The sequence below is a fragment of the Colobus angolensis genome, unplaced genomic scaffold, assembly GCF_000951035.1.
Source record: "Colobus angolensis palliatus isolate OR3802 unplaced genomic scaffold, Cang.pa_1.0 Scaffold32, whole genome shotgun sequence".
In the NCBI taxonomy this organism is placed as follows: domain Eukaryota; kingdom Metazoa; phylum Chordata; class Mammalia; order Primates; family Cercopithecidae; genus Colobus; species Colobus angolensis.
The window spans coordinates 11,409,702-11,416,689 of record NW_012116488.1 but is presented as its reverse complement, the minus strand read 5'-3'; positions in this window follow the sequence as shown (position 1 = coordinate 11,416,689).

Sequence of the window (6,988 nt, the reverse complement as noted above, 5' to 3'; positions counted from 1 at the left end):
ATTGGGAGGATCGGTGGCCTCCTCTCCTCCAATGACTCTGATGATTTCTAGTATAGGAGGCAAAGTCACCTGCTTAGTGATATTTGCCAGAGGTTGGGGCAGGAAAAGGAACAAAATGGGACAGAGAGTGGACCAGGGTGTCACGGCAGGTCAGCCAGGCTCACTGATGAGTGCCTTGGAGGTCCAGCTCCAGGAACTCTTGGTGGTTCCAGGCTTTACAGACAGTTGTGGAATCCCTTATCTGGTGGAATATTTCCCCATTCTTACCAGCCCCCTTGTGGGCTTCAAGAAGGCCAAGTGCTGATCAGAAGGACAGGAGTCAAGGGGGCTGGAGGTACAGATTAGAGAAGGGTTGACGTCATGGACTTGAGATCAGCACTGGGGGGGTACAGATGAGGGCAGAGGGAGTTGATCACTGGGGAAGACTGAGGATGGGAAGATGGGGTCCCTAGGAGGTCCAAGAATGACCTGTGAGAAGTGTCATATGAAGTATAAAAGCTACTTTTCCCTGAAGAGGATGTTTTCGTGTTGACTCTCAGTTTTCTCACTATAAGGTGGAAACCATGATAGGGTGCGCATGTCTGTGTGCATCCATGTGTAAGAAGTCAGCAAGTCACTGAAATGCTTGCTCCTGAGTCTGAACGTTCCTTTGACAGCAATTTAAAAACTACTGAGATGATCTTTTTCATGTGAACTAACTCATCCAGGCTGGCATGGCTTCTCTTCCCTTGACTGGAGCCAGATAACATAGCATTGGACAAGGCTCTGACCTGCCCAGCTCCTGTCCCCAGTCCCTCCTGGCCTCAGTCCAGGTATCTAAGGAGGCTTACCACAGCCCAGGGTTCATTCCCTTCTGTGACTTAGGTCTGGAAATTGCTGGCTGAAAACTGAGTTCCTCCCTTAAGGGAGTGTCTGGGCCCCAGATCTGTGAGTGTGGGGCTTAGTTTCATTCTTCTCCCTCCCCTGGGAGCTGAGGGCACATCCACCTGCTGATCACTAACTATTGCCCTTAAATGGCTTCCTGACACTAGCTGCAGGGACAAGCCAGCCCCTGTCCTGACTTATTACCTCCCTCACTAACCAGAAGTGAAGTCCAAGCCTGAGAGGCACTGACACCAATAAGACACCTACTTACTCTCTCATTCAGCCCATGCGAATTGCCCTCCAAGTGCAGGCCCTGAGCTGGCCCTGGGGATTCTGAGGTAAAGAAAGTGGACCTGATATTTGCCATGGTCGTCTGTGGAGCTAAAGAGAAAAACATGAACAAGAACATGCCTTGGAAACCATGTTAAGGATCTCAGAGTTTATTCAAAGAGTGGTGAGCCACAGTGAATATTATACACAGGGAGGCGTTTTGATTAGATTGCACTAGAAAGACCACCCTGGCTGAGCAGGGAAGAATGGATAGCATATTGAGTGTGGACTTGGTGAAAAGAAGAGAACAGAATGACCAAGAGTTTCAGCTTCGCTAGGAATTGGGAGAGGACACAGAGGAAAGGAGACTAATTGGAGAGAGATTTATTAGACAGAATTGAGGAGACTTCATGGTTGATTGTGTGGGGGACAGAAAGGAAGCAAAGACGGCACCCAAGTTGCTGGGTTGGGAACTTGGAGAACTGAAATCCACATGCTGTTCTATGAGCTAAGGATTATGAATAACGTTTTGTGCAGGAAGAAAATAAGTCCTGACGTGGACATGTGGAGTTGGAGATGCCTGGATGCCATCTAAGAAGAGAAGTCCAACAGAGAATGGGCTGTATGGATCTGAAGTTCAGTAGGGAAATTTGGGCAGGAGGGATGGAATTCAGGATTTCTTCTTGTCAAAAATGTGAGGACACTCTTGCCAAATGACTTCTAATTTTCCCTGTGCCATAGAAAGAGATGTTATCTGCTGAGTCCATCATGGGGAAGCAAAAAACCCAGAAGTCTGGAGGAGGGGAGACGAGGACACATCAGGGAACCCTGATGTTCTAGCAAGCACTAATAAGGGTCCCGTGGGGTCTGGAGACCACTGTGTCACTAACCTGTACAGGTGTGTGGTTCCAGGTATACTCGGCGGTTCAGACATAGACAAAAAGGGGACAGACTGCAAGTGGCTACTGGAGCCAAAATTTCCCCCGGCTACAGGACAGAGGGACCATGAGTGGCTGACATAAGGAAAAATGAGTATATCTGAAAATACTGACCAGAGAGTCATTCAAATGATGGGATTTTCATATTCCAGGCCGGGGACATCAAGGAGCCATAATAGGAAGAGCTGATGGGTGATAGGGGTGTCTGGAAACAAGATGGTACTTTGAAGTTGAATAGGGGATAGTGCATTGAGGTTGAAGACACAGGATGATTCATATATTGCTAAAAGGGTTCCTTCCACTTGCTCAACATCCATTTTACATAGATCTACCAGCTGGGAAATGGGGAAACAATGTCCACAAATTCCATGCAGCTGATTCTCCTGTCTACTCCTCCTTTCTTCTCTGAGCCCTTCCTCTTGCCACACAGCTCCCCATGGTGACTTTCGAGTGGGCAAACCTTCAAAGTCCAGTTCAGATCTTGGTCACATCACTTTGGCCAAATTACCTGGCATCACTGTTACTGCCTCTGCTCTTGAATGATGGGAGAACATCTACTCTAGAGGACCATCGGGTGGATTACAAAGAATCATAATAACAACACATGTCAAAGACCTGGCTGGGTTCCACAACCCTGCTCCACTGCCTACAGCCTCTGCCACACCAGAAACATGCATGACTCCCTCTTGGGCCCACAGGTGCTACTAAGGGCTGTGATTGATGTGGCCAAGAAGGGCACAGAGGAATTAAGCTTCAATTCTCTACAAAGAAAACCCCACTGACCATTGTGCATTTCAACAGCCCTTTTCTGATGCCCATCCTCTCCCCAGATACCCAGAGCATCCTCTCTGGGCAAAATTATTGACCACAATAAAAACATGAAACAAAAATCACAACTTGTAAAGCAAACTGAACCAGTACATGCAAAACAGGTAAACTATACCCAACCATGACTTGTTACATGTACTGCCTACGTCCAGAATGTATTGATAACAACATCTTCAGACCTATGTGATCGAAGGCAAAGCCACAGAAAATGCTTCTAAGAGTAACTCCACACAGACTCAAAATGAGTTTTATAGATAAGAACACCGACTACTCGCTTAGTTTACAAATCCTGGCCACGCTTTAGAAGTATCACTCAGAAACCATCATAGAGTAACTCCAGCCCATGAGACACTGTATTTCCCTTAACTACCCTCTTTCAAGATTTTGCTGCACTGCCAGGATGGTGTTCTCCCTTGCTCAGAGAGTTTAATAAACCCAGCTTTGTTTGAGAGGAGTGAAGCACTGGCAAATGCTACAATGTGGATGAACCTTGAAAACATTATGCTAAGTGAAAGAAGCCAGGCACAAAGGCCATGTACTGTATGATTCCATTTATGTAAAACATCCAGAACATGTAAATTCACAGACACAGAAAGCAGATTAGCGGTTGGCAGGGGTTAAAGGAGAGAAAGAATGGGGATGACTACTCAATGGGTAAGGAATCTCCTTTAGGGGTGATTATAATAGTTTGAAACCAAACGGAGGTAATAGTTACACAACATGTGAATGTACTAAATGTCACCAAATTGAACACTTTACAATGGTTAATTTTAGGTAATGTGAATTTTACCTCAATTAGAGAAAGAGAGAGAGATTAAATGTCACGTATAGAACTTATTTGGATCCTAATTGAAACAAACCAACTATAAAAAAATAAAACAATTAGGGTCATGGTCACACATGTCTTCTGGCATGGGGAGGGCACTGAGGATCAGGGTCTCTCTGCCGCAGGCCACTTGCAGTGCCATGGGATGTAGCGTGGGGCACCATGATCCAGTTCATGCCCACCGGCCCAGTTTTTCCACCATCACAGGGAGATCTCTGCCCCTTGGGGCTGAGAAACCCCAACCTTTCCCCAAGATGAAGTTGCAGGGTATTGAGGTACCAGCCAGATGTCTTATCACAAAGAGTCTGTGGTGGCACAGGAATGGGGCTCCTGCCAGTAACAGGGAAACTGACATGATGGAACTGGTTGAACTCTGAACTGTGACCCCTGCTACAAGAGAAGGGCAAATGGGTAATCGGCAACCAAACCAAAGCTGAAGAAGAGCAAACATGCCCAGTGCCCAGGGAAGAAGAGGAGGAGGTGTGGGTACTGACACTTCCCCTGCAAGCCCACCACACCCTTGGTGAGCCAGGCACAGAGCAGCAAAATGTGTGTGAGTGAGTGAGCGCAGGGTCTGGCCATTGCACACAGCCAGGCATACTGGCTGCTGTGGCGGGGTGGACAGCTCTAAGCACTGGCACAGGTGCTGGCTCCATGCAAGGCTGTGGCTGGACCAGATGTACCATACGTGGCTTCCGTTACGGGCACCGACATCTGGACAAGGGGAACCTGGTGGCACCCAAAAGTTTGGAGACACGAGGAACCAAAGAGCCCCAAAGAGGGTGTCACAGCCCTGGCTTGGGGAGCCCCTAGGTCTGGGCTCCCCAAAACGGATCAGTTCTTCTCTCCTTGTTGCGCACAATGTGGTGAGCAGTGGGCCGTGTTTCAGCTCTGTTTGTGTTACAGTTCTTTCAGTCCCACTGAGAAATTTGTTTTTTTTCTTGAAGAAAATGTACCTCCCTTACCCCCATCCTTACTTTGTATCCTGGCTTATAACAGGCCATCCATTTTTGTAGCAGACTTTTCAAAACAATCGTATAACCTGGTCCTATCTTTCTAGGGCCTGAATCTGCTTACATAGCAGAAAGAATAAAGCCTCCAACTCTTACGCAGCCCGGCTAATAACGGAAGTGTGTCCAGGCTTGAAGTAACTTGAGTTTTAATTTGTTTTTTCTTGTCAGAGTAACGCAAAATTTAAATGGGGAAAGATATTTACTATTTAATACTAAGCTTTAAAAAGAAATCTGCTATCATTGCTATGTATCTTGATGCAAAGACTGTGATGTTAATAAAAGAAAGTACAGAAGACACTTGACATTCAAAGAAAAACTGATTAGGAATCAGTTAGGGAAACAGTGGCTTGATATTAAGAAATTATTGTTTTTAAAAGTGTGACATGCTATTACAATTAAGATATTTTCCCAATTTTTGTACATAAACTGAAATATTTTATAGGATTTACTTTGAAATATTTCACAGGGAGAAAGAGATTGGAAGGTATCAAAAAATGATATTGGTCTTATATTGAAAAGAACTGAAGCTGCTGATGGGCATAAAGGGGCGCATTAAACCATTCTCTCTATTTTTGTATAGGTTTGCATTTTTCCATAACAAAAAAAAAATCCTCCAGAAATCTCACTCTTGGGTATCTACCCAGAGGAAAAGAAGTCATTATACAAAAGGATACCTGCATACACGTTTATAGCAGGACAATTAGCAACTGCAAAAATATGGAAGCAGCCAAAATGCCCATCAGTCAAGAAGTGGATAAAGAAACTGTGGTCTATATATACTGTGGAATACTACTCAACCATGAAAGGAACAAAAGAATGGCATTCACAGCAACCAGGAGGGGACTGGAGACCATTGTTCTAAATGAAGTAACTGAGGAATGGAAACCCAAACATTGTATGTTCTCACTTCTAAGTGGGAGCTAAGCTGTGAGGACGCAAAGACACAAGAATGATACAATGGACTCTGGGAACTCTGGGGAAAGGGTGGGAGGGGTGTGAGGGGTAAAAGACTACGAATAGGGCACAGTGTACACTGCTTGGATGATGGGTGCACCCAAATCTCAGAAATCACCACTAAAGAACTTATTCATGTAACCAAATACCACCTGTTCCACCAAAACGTATTGAAACATAAATAAATAAATAAATAAAATTCGATTGTAGTGATAGTTATATAATTCTGTCAATATACTAAAAATATTGAATGGCACACTTTGAGTGGGTGAAATGTATAATATATAAATTATATCTCAATAAAGCCATTAAAAAAATCCTTGAGGGCAGGATTTGCTTTATTCCCCAGTACTTAATGCATCATCCTCAGATGCAGTAAGCATTCCATGATGAATGAATGAATTAGTGAATGAATGAATACAGTGAATCTCATAATAGACCCCTGCGGTGCCATCCTTGATGTGAACATCAAGAACTGAAGGTTTTAGGAAGTCAACAAGAGGTGACCGTGTGGCTATTGATGTCAAGACAGTGGATAAGCAGAGCAAAAATATAGTAAAAACAGGCAAAGCTGGAAGAAAATTAGTTCTGGCCCAGACCTGTTATCTCCTGGGAATCTTATCTGCACTCAGTCTGCAGGTCATCTTGTGTCATCCCTGCCTCCAAGCCAGCTCAGGAAAGACAAAGCGTTTGATTCTCTAAGGCTTTGCAAACACTCTTTCTATTGAGTACATATTAACTTTTCTGTTCACACTGCATGGCAAAGGGGAAAGTTCTATCGACTTTCCCAAAGAAGCAATCATCACATTGTAACTAGCCATTACAACTTAAAAAGTATTACAGCCCGAATGAAAAAGCAATTATGACATTTAAAAATACCGTAACTCAAGCTCCTTGGAGGCAAAAACTATGACCTGGGCGTCTCTCTGCTCCTGTGATGAGCACAGTGTCTGACACAACAGTTAAGTGTCCATAATGTGTGTTGGGCAAAAGAATGTGACCAGGAGAGGGCGGAGCATTGCTCCAATTTGCTCAGCCTTTTGCTAGAACCTCTGTGTATATCACTAGGCTTAACTTTCCTGTCAACCTTGAGCAGTAAGGAGGGCGAGGGAAGAAACTGAGGCCTGGGAGTGTCAGGCAGAACAAAAGTGGTGGAACCTGCACCCAGGACACCCACCCCAATTCCAGGACACCCACCCCAATTCCAGGACACCCGCCCCAATTCCAGGGCACCCGCCCCAATTCCAGGGCACCCGCCCCAATTCCAGGACACCCGCCCCAATTCCAGGACACCC